This window comes from Pelophylax lessonae (genome assembly GCF_965119305.1).
Source record: "Pelophylax lessonae genome assembly, chromosome: 4".
NCBI classification, from domain to species: domain Eukaryota; kingdom Metazoa; phylum Chordata; class Amphibia; order Anura; family Ranidae; genus Pelophylax; species Pelophylax lessonae.
In genome coordinates, this window is record NC_138771.1 from 460,751,310 (window position 1) to 460,774,636 (window position 23,327).

General features: G+C 41.0%; 1 protein-coding gene across 6 annotated transcripts in view; it reads left to right on the forward strand.

The window, feature by feature from the left end:
• Positions 1–23,327, forward strand: part of GRIA1 (glutamate ionotropic receptor AMPA type subunit 1) — a 455,708-nt gene that overhangs the window by 173,405 nt on the left and 258,976 nt on the right. The window lies entirely within an intron of this gene.

A 23,327-nucleotide genomic window follows, 5' to 3' on the forward strand; every position in this document is an offset into this window, starting at 1 on the left:
TGCATTCCGGTCAACCTACCAAGTGCTTATTTTGTCCCAAGCCACTATTTTCACTAAGGACATTTGGTGATCTAACCACTTCCTTGTATTCTAAGCTGGCAGCCCATGGATGATTTGCCAGCATCTGAATTTAGAAGAGAATCATAATGATTTATATCAGTAACATGTAAACATTATGTTTGTGATTTACAAATAAAACCCCAAAAGCCTTATGATTTCCTGGCTGAAGCATTTGGTACACATGGCATTGGCAACATCACCATATGCCAGGAGTTTGCAGGCATTGCTGTACATAATTCTCACATATACAGGGAATGCAGGATGTAACAAAAACACAAGAAAAAGATATTTCTAAAATAGAGTTATTAAAATTGTATGTGAATTTGTAAACTCAGGGGGTAAACAGTAAAATTAGTTCGGTGGAGGTGAACATTTTGCTTTAATAAATGGAATTTTTTTATATATATTAAACTATTTCAATTAAAATTACTAAGTTGACTAAGCAGATCTGTAAGAAATTCTTCAAGCTCCATTGCCACTTATAGAATTGCAAGGGAATAAGAAGGTGATAATATCAGGTGATGGAACTGTGATACTTGCTACTGTATTATATAACATTATATTTCAATTAGTAGAACTAAAATAGCTTGTAAGTGGCATATAGTTATCTGCAACATAGCCAAATCATTTATATATACAATACCTGAGTTTGTTTATCAGTCCCTGTTTAGTGATGTTCAAAACTATGCTGGAAACCAGCTGTATACATACTACTGTCTATACTGTAGGTACATACAGTGCCTTGCGAAAGTATTCGGCCCCCTTGAACTTTGCAACCTTTTGCCACATTTCAGGCTTCAAACATAAAGATATAAAACTGTAATATTTTGTGAAGAACAAACAACAAGTGGGACACGATCATGAAGTGGAACGAAATTTATTGGATATTTCAAACTTTTTTAACAAATAAAAAACAGAAAAATTGGGCGTGCAAAATTATTCAGCCCCCTTAAGTTAATACTTTGTAGCGCCTCCTTTTGCTGCGATTACAGCTGTAAGTCGCTTGGGGTATGTCTCTATCAGTTTTGCACATCGAGAGACTGAAATTTTTGCCCATTCCTCCTTGCAAAACAGCTTGAGCTCAGTGAGGTTGGATGGAGAGCGTTTGTGAACAGCAGTTTTCAGTTCTTTAAACAGATTCTCCATTGGATTCAGGTCTGGACTTTGACTTGGCCATTCTAACACCTGGATATGTTTATTTGTGAACCATTCCATTGTAGATTTTGCTTTATGTTTTGGATCATTGTCTTGTTGGAAGACAAATCTCCATCCCAGTCTCAGGTCTTTTGCAGACTCCATCAGGTTTTCTTCCAGAATGGTCCTGTTTTGGTTTCATCTGATCAGAGCACCTTCTTCCACATGTTTGGTGTGTCTCCCAGGTGGCTTGTGGCAAACTTTAAACGACACTTTTTATGGATATCTTTAAGAAATGGCTTTCTTCTTGCCACTTTTCCATAAAGACCAGATTTGTGCAGTATACGACTGATTGTTGTGCTATGGACAGTGTCTCCCACCTCAGCTGTAGATCTCTGCAGTTCATCCAGAGTGATCATGGGCCTCTTGGCTGCATCTCTGATCAGTCTTCTCCTTGTATGAGCTGAAAGTTTAGAGGGACGGCCAGGTCTTCGTAGATTTGCAGTGGTCTGATACTCCTTCCATTTCAATATTATCGCTTGCACAGTGCTCCTTGGGATGTTTAAAGCTTGGGAAATCTTTTTGTATCCAAATCCGGCTTTAAACTTCTCCAGTATCTCGGACCTGCCTGGTGTGTTCCTTGTTCTTCATGATGCTCTCTGCACTTTAAACGGACCTCTGAGGCTATCACAGTGCAGGTGCATTTATATGGAGACTTGATTACACACAGGTGGATTCTATTTATCATCATTAGTCATTTAGGTCAACATTGGATCATTCAGAGATCCTCACTGAACTTCTGGAGAGAGTTTGCTGCACTGAAAGTAAAGGGGCTGAATAATTTTGCACACCCAATTTTTCAGTTTTTTATTTGTTAACAAAGTTTGAAATATCCAATAAATTTCGTTCCACTTCATGATTGGGTCCCACTTTTTGTTGATTTTTCACAGAAAATTACAGTTTTATATCTATGTTTGAAGCCTGAAATGTGGCAAAAGGTCGCAAAGTTCAAGGGGGCCGAATACTTTCGCAAGGCACTGTATGTATGCATTTGTACTGTCTATACTGAAGGTACATATGTATGCATTTCTCATTTTTATAAATATAAGCACAGTGATAAGTCAAATACAGCTCAGGGGTCCTCCAATGCAAGAGTAATCCTGAACCAGAAAATCTGAAGCAGTGAACAAAGACAGTCTCCAGTCTTTGTTTTCAGATATTGGGGAGATTTACTCTAACTGATGCACACAGAATCTGGTGCAGCTGTGCATAGTAATCAATCAGGTTCTAACTTCGGCTTGTCCAATTAAACTTTGACAATAAAACCTAGAAGCTGATTGGTTACTATGCACAGCTGCACCAGATTCTTTTTGCACCAATTTTAGTAAATCTCCCCCCACTTTGTCTATATGGAACCATGTGATGGGAGAGGGTTAGCCAAGGATTTACTGCTCTAATAATTTACATGTGTATAAATCTTAGCTTGAGTTACTGAGGTCTGTAAAGAATCTGATTTTTTTTTCCAGAAGTTAAGAGAAACTGTCAGCTGTATATGGCGAATAAACGAATTCCTTCCCACCACTAAATCTCCTCAGTTTTCCAGATTTGATCTGAAAGACTAAAAACATCCTGTGATTGCACTGCCTCACATCAGGCACACTCTCTGTATTACTGAGGACTGCCCAGCTTCAGCTCCCACTCACACTTTGTGTGAGTGTAGCCAGGCGATTTAGAGGCGCATAATCGCGCATTTTTAGCTACAAATTTGTAAATAGCAGTCCCTGAAAAATGTGCATTTATCGTCTTTATTAAGCATTTTCCATTAAAGTCTACAGGGACAAAAATTATGAAAAAAGCTCATGTACTTTTTTGAGCTTCATGCAACAGGCGACAAGTGAAAAAATGCTCAATTGTGAATGGGCCTATTGAGAATCTTATGATTTTTCATCTTGAACGTTGTGAAAAAACACTCAAGTGTGAATGGGGGCTCAGAAAAGTATTGAAGAGAATTCTATGTATCACATGACCTGCCTAAAGACAAAAGAGTGTTCCTAAAAAGGCTTCTTGCTGATGAAATGTGTTGGCAGGGTTTTTGCTTACATCATCATTTTACTATTTGTTGGTCTGATCAACCGAGAGGACGCCAGGGAGGCTGTATGTGCTGCTTGTTTTTAGGATTATCTGTTTGTGATTTTCTTGGAGGCACTATGAACATGTGAGTGCTTTTATCTGTTTTGTGGTTTTTAATACATATTACAGTACCTTACTATTGGAAGTGATTTTTGTTTTTATAATGTTTGGACATCAGTCTGCTGATTTGGAGATGTCTGTGACTATCAGTGAGACTACTGCATTCTCTGGCCTATCTGGGGGAACACCTACGGCTGGGTTCACACATGTCCAGCTGCGGGTTGCAGTCCAGAGTCCGGTGCATTTCTGTTTACGGGTTTAGGTGTGAATCGATTTGTCCTTGAATTTGCACCTGAACCGGACACAAAAACGCACAGGACCCTTTTCAAAACTGCACCCTGGCCACCCCGGACATGTGGGAACTGGCTCTATTGAAAGCCGGTCACATTCACATGTCATGCGATATGGTTGTGGCCTAACACGCATCCAATTCGCATATATGTGAACCCAGCCTAAGAGCTTTGTTTGTCCTATCAAATGTATAGAAATCACATTATTATCGTGAGCTGATTTTTGTTTAAAGTTGTACTAAAAGCAAAATTTAAAAAATGGCATATAAGATAAAGTCTGTTAGTTGTATTAACAAAGCAGTTTTTGTACTTATTTTTTTACCTGATGATCCTGCTATTGTTTTTTACATTTTTTTTAACAGAAAAAGGTTTGCAGCAAAAGTAAAAGTTTGATGGGTTAGACAAGGGGTGCTTACAGGGGGGTGGGGGGTGCTTTTAATCATATAGTTAAAACTTTTATCTGGATCTGGAGTTAGGCAAGCAATAGTTGATTTGATTTTAGTTTCCGGTAACCTCAGGTCACAGTCACTGACTGACAACAGTGAGCGTTGATGGAAGAATCCCTCACAAAGCGTTATTGTGTTCTTCCAGCATGGAAAACAGTTATTACTGCTAATGTAATAGCCACCGGCAGCAACCGCATGCAAAAAATCTGATTCTATCTGATTGATAGATCAACTTCAGTACAACTAGCCTGTCCATACATGGATTGAATCTCGGTCGGTTCAGCAGGCACCAACCAGGATTTGACGCATGTATGGCTGGATTTAGGCTTTCATTTGTTGGTCACTTATGGAAGGTCCATCTAAATCTTCTAGTCCACCTAACACTACCCTCCTCAGACAGTGCTGTCCAAGGGTGTCCACATTGTTCCTCCATAGATTGAGGAACCACCTTTAGTCAGGAGGTGTGTTATAAGGATCAAATTCTGACCGGTTCAGCAGGGACCAGCCAGGATTCGATCCATGTATGGCTGGATTTAGGCTTTAATTTGTTGGTCACTTATGTAAGGTTCATCTAAATCGACTAGTCCACCTAACACAACCCTCCTCAGACAATGCTGCCCAAGAGTGTCTACACTGTTCCTCCATAGATTGAGGAACCACCTTTAGGGCTCTTTCACACGGGCGTTCCGATCTGATCCGCCTGTCAGTTTTTTAGGCGGATCTGATCGGATTCCCATTCAGCCCTATGGAGCAGCGGATGTCAGCGGTGACATGTCCTCTGACACCCGCTGCCATCCGCATCCGGTCCTGTCCGTGAAATCCGGACGGATGAAAACCCTATTTTCCATCCGTCCTGGGGATCGTATCGGATCGGATGAGAGCGGACAGGCGGTCCGCTCTCATCCGATCCCCCATAGAGAGAAGCGGGGGCTGTGACACCTCCCTCTCCGCACTGCAAGCGGAGACGGAGCTGTCATACGCCGACTCAGCGGGGATCGGTGGATCGATCCCCGCTGAGCAGCACGGATCTGCCTACGGAGGCGGACCGTGTGAAAGAGCCCTTAGTCAAAAGGTATGTTACTGGCTAGATCACAGGTGAAAACAAAGAGAAAAAACAGACAAATGAGCATTCTGAAGCTCAAAAAAGTACATGATCTTTTTGGCATATTACAAGCGTTTTTGGCCCCATAGATTGCAATAGAAATGCCTGACTTGAGCGGAAAAACGCTTGTAAAACATTTAAATAGCAGCTTTCCACCTCTAATTTCCTCTCCCTCTCCTCCCCCTAGTGCTTTCTATTGGCTAAACAAAAACACCTGAAGCTATAAAAACTGTGTAACACACTTCTAAAAAGCTTTAAAAAAGCTTAAATGGATACACTCAGGTGTGAATGGAGCCTTATGGCCAAAGGAAGATGTGGCTAATGAGAAAAAACTAGAATGATGCCAAACTAATGCAGGCACCACATCTAGGATTTGATCAGCTGCAAAATATTAAGTTTTGATTTTCAGCTTAATACTACATTAATGGTGGTGGCATGCGGCAATTCACTATATTAGAATTCGTTTTGAATTTTTTTAAAGTAGAGTGTGGAAGTGCACTTATTGGGCTAGTCATAAACAGTTTTTTTCCCAATATACATATATAGTTTTCGGTTTGTGAATTTTGTTTTTCCACGTCATTAATTTACAATGTATTGCTTTTTAGCATCAGACTGCATCACATAAGTTGTGCATGGGTACTCTTAGAATCTAGTTAGCATGAATAGGAAAGTCTAGGTCAAGGAAATGGCATTTACATCAGAGAGTGACTAAATCATAGACCTTTGTCATCTTGTCCTCTTTTACCAGTCACGCCAGACAACAGACTGTTTCATGTATTCCTATGGGGGTTTTTTTTTCTGTAATTTCGCCTCCATGTCTCAGATCTAAGGTCAGGCAGATGAAAAAAAAAAATTCAAGCTTTTGATAAAAACTCAACAGTAGCCACAGAATTCCCAGACATAATAAATAATGACTTTAAAGCGGAAAAGAAGGCAACAAAGCTTTGTATGCTTATAAATATGTCTTATTTCTACTTTGCCAAAACCATAGGGCAAAATATAAATTTCTTTACCTAGGACTGTCTAGTTCTAACTACACTTAATCCCTTGTTTGAATACTCACCTATCCTGGGCCAAAATCTTCTAAGCTAAATAGCCCTTTTCTTTCCCAGGACCAGACTGTACTGCCTACATGTAGTGTAGCCTGCAGGGAGCCCAAGATGCAGCAGTACTGTTTAGGCAGATACCTTTGTATACCTTTTTAAAGGGGCTCTGTGTCCCCCAAAATGTTGATTTGTGCACATGCAATAAAACTTTCGGATAAGTGAAGACTCTTTGTTGGTGCTGCTGGCTTCATTATTACCTTTATAAACACACTGGAGCCATTGGTTTACCACTTTGAGAATGCATAGGTGGGTTATTAAAGTACAGTGTAGACTGTTTTCTTCAAGCTTAACTCCAAGCATAGATAAAAGACACAAATAAAAGCAGTGCTGTATTTAATATCAAATTTGTAAATTTATTTTTTAAATGCTAACTGTGTAAGTACCTGAATTTGACCTGGTACCAGCCTTTTGCAATCCCTGTACAGCAGAAATCAGATTGAAAAGGGAAAAAGCAGCACAAAGAGCCAATCAGTTCTGGAGCTGACACGAAGCATCTTGATAAGATGAGAAAGCAAACTGAGAGAGAAGAACCCAACACTGTGCTGTTTCTCCTTTCAATATCCAGTCAGAGGCTGTGGGTGTGGGGGAGACCTGTAAGTACTACTTAATAGAGAAGTATAACTAAAGCTTTGTTGGCCATACTTCACTTGTGGGTCACATCAATGCACTTACTTTTGCTCTCTCTTGTGACCCAGAGTCAGGATTGGCAGCTGGCTCAGTCTCTCAGTGCATGGCTGAGAGCCAAAGCCAGCTGTGCTTACTGTTGGAATACAGAATTGCATTTTGTGCAACAACTACTGTACATCAGTATCTAGTTCAGATATATTATTTAACCAGTAAATACAGTTTGTACCTGCATCCCTTTGTCTTTTCCCTAAATAAAGTTTCTTCTTTCCTGTCTGCAGTTAGGCAGCAAAGCCCATGTGCACTGTCCGTTCTGTAGGGCTGTGTATATATTGTGTATATTTTTAGAATTTCTAACAGGTTATGAGCCCAGGCATAGTCCACCCACCCAGAAAAATGCTGAGAACCCAGTCATAGCCAGCTAAAGAAAATAAGATACAGCAACAGAAAGAAGACTGCAGAAGAATACAATAAAATGGGCAGTAACACAGCTGCAACAAAGCTTTCATTTGCAAAGTTGACAAACCAAAACTACATTGTAAATTAAAGATGAAAATACTGCTAATTTAAGAAGGTACATGGAAATGTATAAATGAAGTCAGGCCAGAAAACCCTTCAGATGAGTGGATAGAGGAAAAGCACATCCCCTTTGAGCATAGAAGATGATTAAATAATACATGTATAAGTGTGAAACTGCTAAAGAAATGTGGGAAGGATTACAAAAGGTGCATGAAAGAGCTAATCTCACCAATAAACTGTATTTGATTAGAAAGCTATACCAAACCAAGCTGATGAACGGCCAGGAATTACAGAGTTACATAAGGCACAACTTGGAAATGGTTTATTGCCTGAGAGGTATAGGAGAAAAAAGAAACGATTTTCATGTCACAGCACTATTACTCAGTGGCTTACCAGGAAGTTATAAAAAGCTTGTCACAGCACTTAATGCATGTCCAGATGATGAACTGACATTGGAATATGTTAAGGACAAGCATGTGGATAAATATAAGCATAAAACAGAAAGCATTATTAGTGCTGCTGCTTCTGTCGCAGAGTCTGCTTTAAAGATGACAAATAGGAATAAAAACAGAAACATACAACAAGAAACACCTAAATGTTTTGTGCGCAAGAAACAAGGTCATTTAAAAGCAGATTGCAGAATATGGAAAACTAGAATGCAAAAACAAACAAAACTACAAAAGCCTAAAAGTGTGAAGGAAGAAACTGAAATTTCTTTATTCATCTTGACCAGAGTAAAACAGAAAAAAAACATCACTGCTAATGGGCAAATAATGGAATCAGAAGGAATAGGAGACAGTTTTTTACTGTCTTATATACCAGACTGTCTCCAGAAAAATACCTATGAAAAATGGTCTCTATGTCCCTGCTCTTGAAACAAATCTTTTGTTAGTGAAGTAGCTCACAAAGCAAGGCAATGTAGCGACCTTCCAAGATGACCAGTTGTGCCATCACAAAAGGGATATCTTACTTGCAAAGGCTAAAATTGCAGATGAAATGTATCAGCTGAACTGCAATGAGGTGGTTAAAACTGCCAAAAACATTCAAACTGCAATCACACATGGCACAGATGACTGGGACACAGAAGTCCTGACATAATTAAGAAATTAACTGAGAATGACTGTGCAAGTGGAATAAAAATGCATCCATGTGATCAACAAATGGAATCCACTAGTTGTATAAAAGTAAAAAATTACAGGGAAAGTCTTTCCAAAGCAGAGTAACAGCAATGCTAAGAAACCTGTAGACTTAACTAATTCAGATCTTTGTGGTCCAATGGAAAAATGTACTCCTTTTATAGATGATCCTTCAGGTATACTACACTATATCTGTTACACAACAAAAGTGAAGTACCAGAGAAACTTGAACAGTATTTGGCTCAAGTAAGCAACAAATTAGGCTAAATGCGCAGTGCACACAGACAATGGAACTGAATATACAGGTGATAACACACAGGTGATTCTCAAAAAGCATAGCATATTATTTCAAACTACCTTACATTACACTACATTACTACACATATACATTACTACACTATGAGCTCCTCCTTTATCTCTCCCTTTTCCTAAGCCCACTATTGAACATCCTGGTTGTAACCTATCCTGGAACCTTGGCTCCTGATATCCAGCCATCCCATAGGGATACTGGGATAAAAAGCAGCCAGGCCCCCATCCTGGGGTCAGAGTAGCTGAGCCCACTGTTGCACATCCTGGTTGTATGGTAACCCATCCTGGAATCTTGACTCCTGATATCCAGCCATCCCATAGGGATACTGGGATAAAGAGCAGCCAGACCCCATCTTGGGGGTCAGAGTAGCTGGTAAGCGGCTTGAGAGTTGGGTGTGCACTTTTGGGTGTGAAGATTTGCTTTCATCACTGAAATATGAATTATTGTTGATACATAAATCTAAAAGAAATTTTTGAACAAGAGCACTTCTCTTCTTTTTTCTAATGGACTTTACTGGATTATTTATGAATGTTTTTTAACACATTTTTATTTACAGATTTTGACATATATGAATTTTTTACTTGATTGAATTTATGCACTGTATATTGATAGCACAACACGTTTTTTCAATAATATTAATATGTATAATGTTTATGTAGACATTTTGTGAGTGCAGCTGTCACTGAGAAATTATTCTTTTTTACTATTTGGTGACACTTTTTGCCCATTTTTTTTTTTTTTTTTGGTTTACTGTACCAAACAACCCAGAACAAAACGGGGTTGCAGAAAGAATGAACCATACTCTATAAGAAAGAGGAAGAACCTGAATCAGATATGTCAACCACACTTTGGAGGGAGGCAATTATGACCACATGCTATCTCCAAAATCGACTACCAGGAAAATCAACTGAGAAAACTCCATATGAAATGTGTAAGAGAAAAGCCCTGAATCTAAACCATCTAATATTTTTGCAAGCAAAGTCTATGTACACATCCCAAAATAAAAGTGTACAAAATGGACTGCTTGCACAGATACGCAAAGTATAGTGAATCTCAAAAGGGATGCAGAATTCTAAGACACAAACAAGGTAACCATCAGTAGAAGAGTAATTGTCGATGAAACCTCAGTGTGCTCAAAACTTCATGAAGTAACACAAACACCTCAAACTGAAGGGAAATTCCACGTGTCACATGAAGATAAGCAACAAAGTGACACAGAAATAGAAATTACCACAAACAATCCAAATGCTGTAAAGAAGAAACCATGTCAAAAGAGGCTCCACCAGAAGCAATAAAGTCACCCCAGCCAAAAGTATGTCCTATGTTGCTTGGATAGCAATAAAACTAGAGCTAGATTCATTGGATGGCATGCAAAGACTTCTAACTTGACAAAACAGCTTACAAGAAACAGATTTATAGAACTGAGATATGAAATGGGACTAATACTTTTTAAGGAGTAATTGTTGAGTGAGGGTGTTGGAATACCAAACTATATTTTGTGCAACAACTATTGTACATCAGTATTTAACCAGTAGATGGCAGTGTTTATACATTTGTAGCTGCATCTTTGATAGAACTCTGACTTTTCCCTGAATAAAGTTTCCTGTTTCTTATCTGCAGTTAAGCAGCAAAGCCCATGTGAACTGTGCACTGTCTTTAGGGCTATATACAGAATTTCTATCCCCTCTCCAATCTGGCACTCCAGTGAGTGCTGTGGGGGGAGGGGGGTCATGTGTTTGCTCTTGTATTTGGTCTGCTTATTTTTTTTTTTTGTGTTTTTTTTTTTTTCAAATCCCCCGCTTCACCTTTAATTGCATTTACTTTTACTTAATGCAATATATAATCATGTCTCCTCCCCTGCCGGACAGTGCAGTGCAGTGCAGTGCAGTGTAGGAAAGCTGTGCAATTCTTGGGACTGGGTGGACAGAAAGATAAATCCTTTCACAGGCAAAACAGATCCCTTGTGTGATTTTTTTTTTTATCTGTGTATGCATCTCATTGCCTGGAGTACAGCTTAAGGCATAGATCACAAGACTGTCTGAACAGAGCTACAAATACTTTTGGCAGATAAAGCAGTTGCCATAAGTGTGGTGGGAGCCTGGTTTGGAATTTACAATAAGGCCCAGGGGATGTTCACTCTGCACTAATATGGCTTTCATGTGCTACCACCTGGTTAGCTTTGTACAGGCCACTATTCAGACTCGTTTTACATACTCACCTCCTCTCACGTTTAACTTTGAATTTCAATTCTCTTTATGGTCCACAGAGGACAGGATTTGAAAATACTGATCTAGGTCTGATTTATATTCTTCTGTGTCATTGTGTCATGCTCTGTTCCAGATTATATAATAGCTTTGAAATGTCTGGTCTTTGGAGGATATTACAAACAATTCAGAATATTTAGCATCCGCTTCATTTTTCATACAGTCTGCTCTTCAGTCGAGCTGTTTTGAATTGCTTTGTAATTTTTATGCTTATCTTCATATTCTGTTTGAGTTTATTTCTTATTTATTAATTCCTGCTGCTACTATGTACTATATGTATTTTTTAAGCTCCCCTTCCTTTTTTTGCAATTTCTTTGAATGTTATTGCCTGTTCTGCGTTGTCAGAATTTCTATTTTAAATACTTATAAAGATATATGTGTAAGGGGGATTTCTGCATTACACGCAGTTGTGACATTATGTAAGTTGACCTCGTTCTGAATTGTATTTGACTTGCTTCAAGCATTTTCATGCTTTCCTGCCAGGATCGGTGCAAGGATTTTTGTCTTCACAGGCGAAGGTTAATTTTTTTTTAGGAAACAATACACTTAAGTTCGTTTTTAGGCACACAATTGCAATTTATTACCCAATTTTTTTGTAAAATAAAAAAGATGAGGTTGTACTGAGTAAATAGATACCCAACATGTAAAATATATTTTTTCACAGACAATGCTTTAAAAAGGACCTACAGGTCATCAGGTGTGCAGAGGTACACATGAGCCTATGTAATAGCATATAGGTGTAAGGTACTCTTCATGAGACATCTGGGGTCTATTAGACCCCAGATGTCTCCCCTGTACTCCACTGCAACTGATAGAACACAGATCATGTTCCATCAGCTGCTTCCCTGGCACTGATCACAGTGATCTTTTTTGTTGTGTCTATTTGCCCATTAAGCACCCATCCTGGTGCAATACTCTCACATAGCTGCTTTATGACCCTTATGTGCCAATTGTCTCCCTATACATAGGGGGTGCAGGTCCCAGTATTTTAGCACCGGACTACAATTGTATTTTCAGTGACTTTGATCCCAGTGATTGACAGCTCAGGACCACACTACACATAATTTCCTGGTCTGCGCACAGGAGGGAAGCTCACTGGATGGATGCCCATTGAGCTCCTGCCGTCCTTCCTAGCGACAGATGGAACAGCGAAGTCCGGCAAATATGGCAGGGAAGGGGCACACATCGCAGTGGTTGTTGATGTGATTTGCGGCTTCATGACCGCTCGTAACACTTCCACATTGAAAGTCGACGTTGGATTTACAAAAGTACACACACTCCAAGCTGGTAAAGCATGGTTAAAAATCTGATTCCCCACAAGTGGCTGGGAATTCAGATTTTACCTCCTTCACCATCCTGTCGCTGTGTAAGGTGCCTTATGGTGGCGCTAGTCCCTGATTGATGTAGACTTGTATGAGAATGCAAAACCTTTCTGGTGCGAACAAAAGCCCTTTGGCACAGGCCCTAATGCATTTTTGTGCATAATAATGGATTTAAGACTGCTGACTTGCCTGCCAGTACAAATCTACTTTGTTCACGTCCTCACACAGTTTATGCAATTTTGTAATTGGAACAGTGTGCTGTGTACATAGAGTTTATCCATTCCAGGTAAATACTGCTAGCAGAGTATGGGCACAGTTTGCCCACTCATAGGGATCATTTACATGAGTGCTCAGCCCTGTACAATGTGCAGCCATTTACTTTTCTTACTATTTAGCCTATTTAAGGTAATGGAGATGCATCGGCTGTACAGACTTACCCACACAGCTAGGTTTAAGAGGTACGCAGTTACGGATACACAGACCCAAATGCAGAGCCTGCATGCACCCATCCCTATGTACCTGTCAAACCTGGCTGTGCAGGTGAGTCTGTACAGCCATTGTGCGTCAATTCACTTAAATGGGCATCCTGTGTGCAGCTCAGTGCTAGCCCATGTTACGTCATTATGTCACATGACCCCTGATGTCACATGACATAGTGGCGTAACACTTAAGAAGAGGAGACGGCGACATCACACCGCAACCTCGAAGTGAGTGGAACACCAATTTGTTGGAGATCCACAGAGGTACACAGAGGCTGCATCAATTTGGAGACATACTGTACAGGCAATTTTTATCATTTATTATTTGAGTGAATTTTCAAAGTCTAAAAGCGGAGTTCCACCCGTTTTTGTGTTTATTAAAAGTTAGCAGCTACAAAAAGTATAGCTGCTGACTTTTAATAAACACACACTCACTCACCTGTCCCACGGTCCAGCGATGCAGCCGGTGGGAGCCTCGGTTCTCTCCCTCTTTTCCCTGCAGCGCCGGCATCACTAGTGTGGGCACCCAGCTGTGACAGCTTGCGGCTTCACAGCCGGGTCCATACTGCGCATTTGAGAGTGCTGCGCATCCTGAGTGGACGGGCAATCTTCTGGGACCTGTGATGTGTACCAGAAGATGCAGGAGGGGAGGGGGAGAGGAGAACTTCCGCTCAAAGCTGCCTAGGTGGCCCGAGCGGAACTGGGAGTGGGTACCTGTCAAATCCAGGTACCCGCTCCACCCCCCAAAAAAATGACATGCCAAATGTGGCACATCAGGGGGTCAGGAGGCCTTAAAGCAGAAGTTCCAATTTTGGGTGGAACTCCGCTTTAACAAAAATAAAGCTTAATAAGCAGAGAGTACTAAAAGTATTAGGCTGGGTTCACACTGTGTACAGAGCAGCTCGTAGCAATGCGTCCTTGTTTACCATTTTAGGTCCGAATTAGGTCCCAATTTTTGGCTGAATTCGGACCTGAAACGGACCAGAAGACGCACAGAACCCTTCTGCAAACTGCTCTGCAGTCATTCCTCAGCCATATGAACCGGCTCCATTAGGAGCCGGTCGGTCTCCTGACATGCGAATTGGATGCGGGGGAAACCCACATCCAATTGGCGCCTGGCCCAGGATGGCAACACTTTGATATTCCTACACCTGTACTAACCAGGAAGGAACCATACAGAGGAACACAGCAACCCTATGACAAAGGGATAAGCGTGGTTGACCTGATATATATTCGTTCCATCTTGTGAGGTGAGAGTGGTATAATACTGGTGGTGGGATTGGAGCACTACATATACCAGCAGTCTCTATGCACTCACCGATGGAAAAGACCATATATATAAGAATTATTCACGATAGAGAGAAATGTTCCAGTGCCTCGGACTCTGCAAAGCACTAAGAGGTGTTGGATCCAGGGGGCCACATGCAGCCCATGGGCCATGTGTCGAGCACCAGGGATCTAAAAGATATTGTATAGATATTATATACACCGATTATATTGTTTATGACCAATTTAAGAATTTTTTGGGGGGTTGCTGGTGGGATGGGGGGGGGATATAATGGATAACTACTAAAAATACAGTAATACTGTGCAGCAATATGCTGCTCATAGGTTTTGTATGGTATTGGTGTAAGTGTTTGCAGCAAAAAAAAAAAAAACAGCATTGGTATCAATGACTGTAATAATAACCCACAGCATTGGTGTCATTGGCTGCAATAATAAACCCACAGCATTGGTGTCAATGACTCCTCCATTCGCCCGTAATTGCACTTGTACTTTCAAGTGGAGAACAATCTGCTTGACAGTGTCAGCTTTGTGTCAGTGCTGGGTGTTGGAATGCAGAAAACATTCCAGCGCTTTGGACTCTGCAAAGCGCTAAGAGGTGTCGGACCCAAGTGGGCCAAATGCAGCCCACGGACCATGTGTCGAGCAACAGGGATCTAAAAGATATTGTATAGAGATATTATGTATGACCAATTTAGGAATTTTTGGGGGGATGTAAAGGATAATTACTAAAAATACAGTTATCGTTTGCAACAATATGCTGCTGATAGCTTTTCTTTAATCACTTCTGCCCCGGAAGGTTTACCCCCTTCCTGACCAGGCCATTTTTTGCAATACGGCACTGCGTTACTTTAACTGACAATTGCACAGTTGTGCGACAATTTACCCAAATAAAATGTATGTCCTTTTTCCCACAACTAGAGCTTTCGTTTGGTGGTATTTGACCACCTCTGCGGTTTTTATTTTTTGCCCTATAAACAAAAAAAGACTGACAACTTTGAAAAAAAAACAATATTTTTTTACTTTTTGTTATAAAACACATCCAATAAAAAAATGTAAAACATTTAATGTATTCATCAATTTAGGCCAATATGTATTCTGCTACATGTTTTGAGTAAAGAAAATCCCAATTAGCATAGATTTGCGCAAAAGCTATTGCATCTAAAAACTGTGGGATAGATTTATGGAATTTTAGTGTTTTCATTTTTTTTACAAGTAATGGCAGCGGTCAGCGATTTTTTGCAGGACTGCAACATTGTGGCAGACAAATCTAACAATAAGTGACACTTTTTTTGGGACCAGTGACACTACAGTGATCAGTGCTAAAAAAATATGCACTGATATTGTACTAATGGCATTGGCAGGGAAGGGGTTAACATCAGGGACAATCAAAGGGTCAAATGTGTTCCCTGGGAGTGCTTGCTAACTGTGTTAGGGAGGTGCTTTGAATGGGAGAAGACAGAGATCCTTGTTCCTGTTTAGCAGAAACACAATATCTCCATCTTCCCCTCTCACAGAACTGTGATCTGCCTTGTTTACATAGGCACACCGCCGTTCTGCCTTTCTCGCCAACCATCGACGGGGGCCGGCAAACATGATTGAAGCTGATTGGCTCACACACGCCCCAGCCCCAGATCATAAAATGACGTACAGGTACGTAACTTCACACAGGAGGGCCGCCCTGCCACAATATATCTACGCAGAGCAGTTGAGAACTGGTTAAAGGTATAGTATTTTTAAAAATACTTTTTTTAACCAACACATATGTTAGGTAAATACTGGGGAAAGCCCCCAGGATCCTACAATGACAGACTATAATAGCCACAGAGAGGCGACATATTGGGTAAAATCACAAAATTTTATTATAGAAATGTAAAATATATTTTTAGGAGAAATCAACCCCCAAACAAACAAAACAATTTTTTTTTTAAGCCCTGGTTTACATTGATGCTACTTTGAAATTGTGCTACTTCACTTGAAGTATCACGATTTCAAAGTAGCAGGTCAGTGTGATTTCAGGTGCTACTTGAAAGTGAGGCCCGGAGGAGAAAATGGACGAAGGGGCGGCATGACTTAAGGAGGAACAGGGTCAGCTAGGTCAGAGGGGTTGCAGGGGGAGTAGTCCTTACCTGATTGGAGGAAAAGGCTGGATGGACAGGGAGCAGATATGAGGGTCAATGCAGATAGGTGGTTATGGGTTCAGTCCAAAGAATTGAGGAGAATAGATAACTTCCCTCCCACCCGCCCTGTATGTTAAGGGTTGCTGAGGAGTATGGGTTGTGGGAATATTTTTGTGTTTTTCTACTCTATTTGAGTTTATACAAAAAAAAAATAAAAATTACAGAATACATTTTAAATAAATAAATAAATACATGATTATGTCTGTTGCGCGTTTTGTCACAGCAGTTGGCGGGTCAGGGGGTCTTTGTGGGGTTAGTGATTACTTACATTTTACCTAATGATGGGGGCCTATCTAGGGTATGGTGCTCCCCATTTGGTTTGTGGTCGTTCTCTCAGGAGCTAGGTCCCCTGGGGGGAAAAAATTGGAAGTATGTGTGAGGTCGTAACGTCTTGGAGCCGGTTGGGGCGCAGCTGAGGACATAGACGATTACAGTTAAAATTGTGCTTTAAGAACACCCAAAGACCCCTTGTTGTTGGGCATTGTTAGAAGTTAATTGTTGAATTTTTTACTTATTGTTATGTTAAATGTGATGTTATTTATTCTTTGATTAATAAATTGGTTGCTGTGGCCGTATTAAACCCATGTCACGCAGTCTGCATATTTTTTTCAAATGCTTAAGGACCCAAGTTGCCGAATCCTTTAGTCAAGACATCTGTGTAGCTTCATGCACAGATGTGTATGAAAGTTGAAAACAAGAAACAGAGGGCACACTGGCCTAGTGCATTATTCTTAGGAGAAATATATTTATTAGATAAAAGAAAGGTAATCACAAACAAATGTTTGGTACAGGTATATCACATGAAGGACTGTATAGTCCACAGTATCTCATCTTGGATGAATACAGGTCCACAGGTATGGTTGACGCATTTCGAGGTCCTGCCTCTTCTTCAGAGCCCAGAGAGTGTTTAAAACTTGAACCTGAAATCAACAACAGTAGTGCAGAAACTACTTTTGCAAACTGGTGCGGTGCTGCAAAGTCGGCATTGTACCAATTGGACTTTGACTTTGACTTGTCATGTGATTTGACCTGTCTCCAATATGAACGAGGGCTAAACGTATAGTATTTTTAAAAATGCTTTTTTTTTAACCATTTTATTAGTATGTTTACTCAAAAAATAAAGAGGAAAGAAAGAAATGACTGTTCCTTCACATAAGTATAAAAGATATATGATACCATATATATCATGTGACAGATACACATTATTTGAAGCTGCATCTATGAGATGCATTTTGATATGTTTCCCAAGGATGTATGAAACAGGATAAATTGCAAACATGTAAAGATTTCATCACTACACTGGCATGTGTGTTATACAATCACACCCTCGGCGAGTGCATTTAGTTTTGTCAAGGATGCAGTTGTCATAGTAACAGGTCATTATCATTTTGCAACATCGCACGGGCATTAAAGGCTGTGATATACAGTAATGTTCACTCTGTGGTTATATGATTCACCTTACTGCTGTTCATTCATTCTTCCCAAGCTGTGTGTTGTGAAATATTCATGTCATCCGGCACTTCCTTCTCCGCTTCCCATGTATTCCAGCCTCAGGACAGCCATGACAACAACATGCACAGCACCTTCATAGACTCCAAGCCACCATGTAAATCACTGTGGTCGGTCAACACCCCATCTGTGGCATTAACGGGAATAATTACTGTGACAATAACAGGAATAATTACTGTGGCATTAACAAGAACAATCGCAAAGACATTATAAGAACCCCCTGCTCTGCATTAATTACGGCAATAATTCCGGTGGCAACAGTGAAAACAAATGCTGTGACAGTACTGGCAATAGGCACTGTGGCATTATTAGGTTTCATTATTGAGCCACTTGTTTCCTGTATATTTTTTTAAGATTGCTCAAAACTACCAAATACTTGTTTCTTTAGGCTGGGTGTACACTTATGCAATGCTAGACATCCAATGTGATTCGCACCACATTACTGTGCACATCACATGTGATGTGTGTGCGATGCAAATTCAGCCATACAGTTTGTATGGCTGAAATCGCATCGCATTCGCACCAAAATTGTGCAGGACCCTTTTTTGGTCTGCGCTGGAATCGGATAGTTTGAATCAAGCAAACCAATTCCATCCGATTTCGCACTGCGTTCTGTGAAGCAATTTGGGGGTGTCATTAACATTACATTGACACCCACAGCGGTTCGCAGAGAGCAATGTGAACTGCTTGCGAGTCAGATGTGATGCGGGAACCCGCACATGACTAGGGTAGTTCAGATCCCACCTGTTTAACCATATTACCTGTGATATGGAAATGTGATATGGAAATACTCGCGCCAAGGAGTGCAAAATAATGTCTGTGGGAAGCTGCAATGTAATCAGGTGCACTAAAAATTAAAAATTAAAAATTAGTGATCTAGGATTGCGAACAGAAAAGCTTACTGCGCTACCCTTTTAGCTAGTGAACAGCTCTTGGTATGGGTTGTTGATTAACAAAAGTGCAATATGGTGAATAAAAATAAATAAATACGTAAGTATGGATCACTCCAAACTCAAATATAAAGTGCAATACCTGGATCAGTACCCACCACCCTTTACCTTTAAAATTACAACACTAACTCAGCATTGGGATTAAATGGCCAGTTCAGCCGTTTATTAAACAAAACCATAAATAACAGAAAAACATAAAACAGATCAAAGAATGGTTGCAGATCCTTGAAGATACCATCTCCCACAACTTTGGAGTCTGTGGTACCATTAAGTTAGGTTCTGTCCCCAGCCGCCAAAACACTGCCGCAAGGACTATCCTAACTGACCACAGACCCCTACCACCTTACACTAGCCGGTCAGTCTAGACTGAACTAGACCATCCATAGAAATCCATACCTGAGATGGGTCCCACCATTTTATCGTTCAACACATTGTTTTGGACCCTCGTCAAGGACACCCAACCGCCAATGTCAAACCTCCTTAGCAGAGCAACAGAAAACGGCATTACCAGGGTGGGCGGGAGAAACGTTTCCCCTATGATCTCCAGTCTGCAAGTGAAACCCTTCACTCCTCCCCCCCAACTACTCTCTCTCCTGCTCCTCCCCATCACCTCGTCTGCTCTGCCAATAAGGTAAGAGCCCTGACCTCTCATATCCCAACAACTAATTTAACTCCCTACTGCCAGGTTTTACTTCCACCCTGTCATTTTTGCCCTTTGCTTATCATTTCCTTCAAGCTTCGGGCATGTCGGACATGTCTGGAATCGCTGTGGTTTCACATAAGTGTGAATTTAGCCTTAAGGCTCATTCACATGGGTGTCTTAAACAACGCATTTAGATGCAGACAGCTTATAGTTATGTACGTATCCAAACACAACGCTATAGGAATAAATGGAGCCATACACATAGCTGCAACTACAAAGGAAAATGTGCGCTGCGTTTAGCGATGTACTAAAAAATACGACACAGGGCCATACATATATGCAAATTTTATGTAGGGGAGGGATCTCCAGCTTATTGACAGCCTCGGCTCTGGTAATTTGTGCTGTGTGAAGTGGGGTGTGTCCCTTACCTCCAATCAGCTCTCAGAGCTCTCCTCACTGAGCTCTGCAGAGTGTAACTTCAGCTCTCTACCCCTTTTTTTCTGACAGCTCAGACTAGATTTAGAATTTTGGGCTTTGAATGGATGCAGGAAAAAAAGAGGATAGGAGGATTTGTTTCACCTCTGTGTATTACCTGAGGCCAGTCACTTTACTGTGTATATGTAAGGGTTTACATTGACATATCTGATAAGACGGGTGTCTGTTGATAGAATCACATGACCCATTTCATTATTGGCTAATCTACACTCTCTAACTCAGGGGTCTTCAAACTATGGCCCTCCAGTTGTTCAGGAACTACAAATCCCATCATGCCAAACCATGTCTGTGCATGTCAGAGTTTTACAATGCCTCAAGGGATGTGTAGTTCCGCAACAGCTGGAGGGCCGCAGTTTGAGGATCCCTGCTCCAACTGCTGTAGATAGGTAGTTGATGGTATTGGTACATACAAGTGTCTTTTGATTGTCCTATCCTTTTGAATGTTTCCGACCTGCCTAACAAGCCTAAAAACTAGAACAAAAAAAAATTGTACATGCTAACCATGGCAACCAATAATGTCAATTTATATCTTGCGCTTAAAAAAAAATACCTCCAAATTATGTGCAGCTAGCAGTTTCCGAGAATCCATTTTCGTTTCAGAGGAACCTTCTGTGGAAACGTGTCATTTGAACCTAATCAGAGTATGCTGTCATTGTGTTGAACATATGTATTTTCATCCTGACATGCATTTATCTTCAGGCATTTAAAGTATAACTGCACTTTCACTAAATATAATACATTTGAACTTGTCTCTGCTGACTTTGTAAAAATGCCAATGAGATTAGTTACCTTTACTGCAGATAAATGGTGTTTCTAGCAGCATGGACTGGCACTGCGACCATCAGAGGGCGTTGTTTGGAGATGGTAGAACTTCTCTGCATTGTGCTGATTGAGCAATCTGTCTCCCAGGAGGAGATTTTTCAGTACACAGCAGGAGGTAGTCAGAGCCAGGAGGCTGCACGTAGAATTCCTGTGAAAAAATATTTTTCTTCAGTAAAGGTAACAGGTTATAATGGCAATTTTTTTTTTTCAAAGGCTGCTATACAATTACAGATGTATCATATGTAGTAAAAGTGCTGTTGTATCTTAAAGCTCAAAAAGTTGAGCTGGCCATAGATGCTTAGAATATCAGCCAGTTTAGCAGGAACCGGTCGAGATTCGAACCATGTATGGGCAGGCAAAATGTACCCAAGTTGATTGATCGATCAACTTGGGCACAACCAACCTGCCAGGTTTCGCATGTGATTATTGCTAAGAGCTGTTTTTTTTTTTTATAGGTAGGGTACAGCTTCCCTCGCCGGGAGAACACAGTGGCTCCATGAGAGGGATTCCCCTGTCAACACTGTCTGTGTTGATGGGGGAACCAAGCGGTTTTCTTTACTAGGGTAGTTTAGATCCCATCTGTTTAACCATATTACCTGGATCAGTACCCAACACCACCCCCCTTTACCTTTGAATGACAACACTAACTCAGCATTGGGATTAAATGGCCAGTTCGGCCTTTTATTAAACAAAACCATAAATAACAGAAAAACATAAAACAGTCAAACCAATCCAGATCAAAGAACGGTTGCAGATCCTTGACGATGACATCTCCCACAACTTTGGAGTCTGTGGTACCATAAGGTTAGGTTCTGTCCACAGCTGCAAAAACACTGCCTCGAGGACTATCCTAACTGACCATAGACCCCTACCACTACCCGATCGGTCTAGACTGAACCAGACCAACTGTACTACTCCATATCTGAGATGGGTCCTTTCTCCTATTATCTCCAGTCTGCATGTGCAGCCCCTTCACTCCTCCCCTCCAACTACTCTCTCTCTCTTCCACCATTTCATGTATGCCCAATGCTTATCATTTCCTTCATGCTTCGGGCGCTCCATCTATGGCCTGCCTTAGGTAAGGTGACTAGATTTTTAAAATGAAATCCAGGGACATATTATTTTTTATAGCGATGGCGGCAATCAGCGACTTATAACGGGACTGCTATATTGTGGTGGACAAATCGGACAATAAGTGACACTTTGTGGGAACCAGTGACACTAATACAGTAATTAGTGCTATAAATATGCGCTGTCACTGTACTAATGACACTGGCTGGAAAGGGGTTAACATCTAGGGCAATCAAAGGATTAAATGTGTGCCTAACAAGTGTTTTCTCACTGTGTGGGAGGTGCTTTTACTAAGGGAAGGCATAGATCTCTGTAACTTCTTCGTAGGAACACAGGATCAATGTCTTCCATACTGACAGAACAGCAATCTGCCTTGTTTACATAGGCAGACCGTCTTTCTGCCTGTGTACAGAATGATCAAATCCAATCCAGGGACAAAACCGGGGACAGACTCGATCCGGGGACAGTGTCCTCAGTTTGGGTACTGTCCCTGGGAATCAGGGACGTCTGGTCACCCTAGCCTTAGGGCTCATTCCCACATATGACCGAAGGGCGGTTTTACTGCCCCCCCCAACTCTCTTCAATCCGACACAATTACCAGAGTGGGTTGTACACATGGCAAAAATTAAGCCCCCGGTATATTCGACGAGCAGTACTTCCCACCAAATGCATCCAATTCAAGTGAATGCAGTACAGTGGTGTGGGCTCTTCTGTGGGGAGGCAACTTATGGCCTCCCAATCACCTGTCAATTGCTCTGTGAAAAGTGATCCCTGGGGATTACTTTTTAGAGGGCAGGAAGGGCTGCCGCTAATGTAAAAAAAGTCCTTCTTTTGTTATCAACTTTCTAATCTTTTGTACAGCACAGCAGATCTCAAACTGGAAGAAGGAAGGCCAGCACTAGATGCCAGTCAGGATTAGGGATGATCGAACTTTTGAAAAGTTCGGTTCAACCAGAACACCCTAACTTCCCGAAAGTTCGGCCCGGATTTCAGAACTCCATTGAAATCAATGGGACCCGAACTTCGGTAATCAAAAAACACAATTTTGAAGCCCTAAAACCCAATAAATGCCCCTAAAAAGTGCATAGGGTTCTGGGTCATGCCCCAGGGACTATTAATCACACGAAAAAAAGTTCTTAAAAATTGTCATTTTTGATAGAGAGCCATTAAAAACGCCTGCAACAACACACCTGGGCGTTTTTGTTGCAGGCTTTTTTTTGGGCATTCTTTGGGCGTCTTTGGAGGCAGGCATAACATCTGAACTTCTGTGTAGGGGTATATATACACACACACTTATATGTATTTATACACATACACACATATAGGTGTGATAGGAGCGTAGCCCTATGCCTGCAAATTATTTAATTAGCGCAGGCATAGGGTTCTGCTAC